Source organism: Aptenodytes forsteri, unplaced genomic scaffold (assembly GCF_000699145.1).
Source record: "Aptenodytes forsteri isolate BGI_AS27 unplaced genomic scaffold, ASM69914v1 Scaffold15, whole genome shotgun sequence".
NCBI lineage: Eukaryota > Metazoa > Chordata > Aves > Sphenisciformes > Spheniscidae > Aptenodytes > Aptenodytes forsteri.
The window spans coordinates 8153192-8156803 of record NW_008795129.1 but is presented as its reverse complement, the minus strand read 5'-3'; the positions used below and the strand labels follow the sequence as shown (position 1 = coordinate 8156803).

Sequence of the window (3612 nt, the reverse complement as noted above, 5' to 3'; positions counted from 1 at the left end):
CCGCCTGCCCAACGGGCGGCACCAGTGGCCGCGGGGGACGGGGACGGGCAGGGTAGCGCCCGGGCCTGCCTGTGGCTCTTTTTTGAGGAGATAGGATGTACTTGAGCTTTTGGGGGGAACCCGAAAGAGAGAAAAGAGAAATAGGATGGGCACTCTGAAATCATGGGGTGCATCCTCTCCAGAGCTGCGATGGGATCTCAAAACCCCTCAGGTTAACACTGGGGAGGGGGATGGAGGATGTGTAGGGTGCAAGGTGCCAGCACCCATGTTTCCTACCGCATCTCTCAGAGGAAAATCCAAGTTATTATAGTCCCCTCTGCCTAGCGAGGAAGCAGGGCCAAAGTCACAGGCAAAAGAAAGGGCAAAGGGGCTTCAAGTCCCTGGAGCAGCAGTAACAACATAAGCCCCATACAAGGTCTATCTATCTACCACTCATCCTAGGCAAGCACCAAAGGTAGCACCTCAACCCAACAGATTACATTTGTATTCCTGCAGTAAATACTCACAGCTGGTAACACGGGAAGTACCATTCCCTTGGAAATCCTCGGCCAGAGAAGTCCTCCATTTGGTAACTCCACCTTCAGAGACCCTGCAGCATTGTGGATGTCCTTGCTTTTAAAGGCAGGCAGGTGGGGCATGCCCAGAGAGGGAGGCCTCACCCACCACATGGAAACGGGGAAGGAACAGCCACCCTCTTTTAATGTTTTTTTCTTAGAAATTGTGGGCATTTTAGAAAGAAAGGTTTAAACTGGCAATCCCCATCCAAATAAAAAGTTGATACATTTCGTTGTGTTATGGCTTCTTGTTAGGACTTTGCAATATAAAGCCTTCTGGGCTTTGCTTTAGTAAAGAATAAAAAAATGATGCGATTTTTTTTTTTCCCTTCTTGTCATCTTGTAACTGTACTTCTGAGGTCAGACGTGCAACACTGGTTATTTTACATGTAACAAGCAAGTCTGATCTCACCCCTTTTGACTTGAGTAGCTGGCAAATACTTGGGATCTCAGAAGTTGGAGAAGAAATAAATCTGGTTTGGGGTTTTTTTGCCTTGCCTATCTTGATAGCAGGCACACAGCCTCATCCAGCTACAGCTGTGCCAAATAAAGGACCATTGGCCTCAGCCACTTGCAAAAATGCCGAGTAAAGGTTGCCAGGATTACCTATCCTTTGGATATGCCAGCTGAACTGCTTGTGGGAGCACTTTGTAGGCTACTTCGGTCAAAACAAACCATTAGCAAAGATGAACTAATTAAGCTTTTTGGTTAACTAAAGCTTTTTAATTAAGCCTTTTGCTGTAACTGAGATGGTAGGTTTTCTGTTCTCCACTGTGATCCGGGTCATCTCAAACACGTGGGGACTGATCACTGTGCCTGCTGAGTGAACATACATCCTGGGTGCTATAGAGGCTCTCTGTGCAAGGAGACTATGCAACTTATGTGCAGCATATGCCATGGATCCTCTTTCAGACTATGGGTCTGGGCGGATGGCTCATCCATCCACTTTGCACTTCTGTTGTATTTTAATTAAGCTGATGCAGCAAGCAGGATATGCCAAAGAGTACTTGAGTACTCAGCAGCTACAGGGAGGGTAGATACTGCATCTTCAAAAGTAATTAAAAAAAAAAATGAGTCTTGGTATTGTTCTACTCCTCTTAAATTGGTGACTTCATACACTGTAAGAAGGGATCACCGGTGATTTCACTTAACATCTACATAGTCATTGTTACCCTGGATAACGTGGTATCAAGTGAATTGTTGTGGAAACACAGCAGCACCCTATGCCTTACAAGTAAGGAAGGGGTGGATGCAGTGTGAATCCATAAAGTATAAATTATCCATGAGCTCATTCTGCACCAGGACAAAATGAGAGATATACCTGCCTTTACTAGTGAGGATTTTAGGTTTAAGGAAACACTTAGAAATCCATAGAGTGTTTGTGCTCATTTTCAACAAAGTGTTGAAACCGTTTACCTGGGATGCTGTATGGCAGTGTCGCTCTTGAATAGACTCCTATGATTTAATTAACGCAGAACCTGCAAAACAGTACCAGATGTTAAACAAGCTAAGCAAAATGAAGACTAGCATTGAGATTGTAACACAAGATTGGCTTACGGTGAACTTATTTCAGTCAGTGCAGCTGGGATAGTTGGTGATTATGCCAGGGATTCCAAAGGATAGCAAGTTGTTTTGCTCAAAATAAAACCACTGGTTCACTGCATTTGCATTGACTTCTACCTCCAGGACTTGCTAGACGGGCAGGTTAATCTTATATATATATTTAAAAAAAAAAAACAGATTTCCAAATAATATTTTGGATTTTAAATCACTCCTGTAGGATGGAGTTTAGAGCTGAATGAGGATTTTGAAGCTCTGTATTGTATTTTCCAGAAATGCTCAATCCTGAGGAATACCTCAATGAACTAAAGAATTAAAGATGTGATTAGCAGGAATATGTATTATACAGTTCACACATAGCTGATAATGAAACAGCTTTAAGCCAAGTATCTGAAAGTCAAGGCAATAATCCACAGAAAAGTGCATGCTCCCCTGGGCAGCTAGCTTCATGTTAGAAGGTCATTCTGATTTGGATGAGCAAGGATGAGCAGGTAATCTAGAGTCTGTAGAGGGCTGTGAGCAATCCACAGGGAAAAAGTGGGGACTAAACAGCAGATAGGTGGTTATAAAATCCATGAATTTTAAGAGCAGGGCTGCTGAAAGGACTAGGAGTGAAGGAACACGTTTTGAGCCTTGCGAGAGTGCAATTATTACAGCAGATCTGTGAAATCATCTGGTTCAGAAAATCAAAATCCCCCATCGTTTCACTGATTCATTTTAGGGCAAGGCCCCCCAAACAACTGAATCATCACAAGTGAAAGAGAGTTAAACTGTGGCTGGAGGTTGGGAACGACTGGCCAGAGTGGGAACCTCTTATCTTCACCTTGACACTGAAGAAATTACAACATGGGATGCTACCCTAACCACACCACATAGTAACTGTGCTGTTGCCTGGTACTGTTAAAAATGACATTATTTGTACTATAGTTCTGACCTGGTAGTGAGATCCGTAGTATCTAATTTTTTAGACATACTGTGCTGGTTTTGGCTGGGATAGAGTTAATTTTCTTCATAGTAGCTAGTACGGGGCTATGTTTTGGATTCGTGAGCGAGCGGCTCTGTGGTGCTTAGGTGCTGGCTGGGGTTAAACCACGACAGTCCTTTTTGGCGCCCAACATGGGGCTCGAAGGGTTCGAGACAACGACAGTTTTGATTGGAATGTGCTAGATCGAATTTATAGTTGTTATCGCTGTTCAGCTATTAATGGGCAGGCTTCTGTGCTTGCCATGGGGCTTGCTTGCCTTACTATATATTAGAGTCTAGTGCTCGTTAGTGGCTGCTTTTTGCTTTCGCTGCTTGCTGTACTGCTGATCATCTGACTCGGCTGTGCCTGGGAACATTTTGGTAACAGCGATGGCCATGCGCCTGGGCTGGCAGATGGCCAGGGCATCGCTGCTGTTTCTGTGCTGCTGTATTGGACAGGCTGCAACTCCAGTGTGAACTCGAGTTTGAAGGGACTGTGACCTGTGGATGAGTCCATGCGGGAGCAGGACACCCC

General features: G+C 44.5%; 1 protein-coding gene across 1 annotated transcript in view; it reads right to left on the bottom strand.

The window, feature by feature from the left end:
• The window catches only part of TBC1D12 (TBC1 domain family member 12), a 72294-nt gene that overhangs the window by 49555 nt on the left and 19127 nt on the right, over positions 1-3612 (bottom strand). The window lies entirely within an intron of this gene.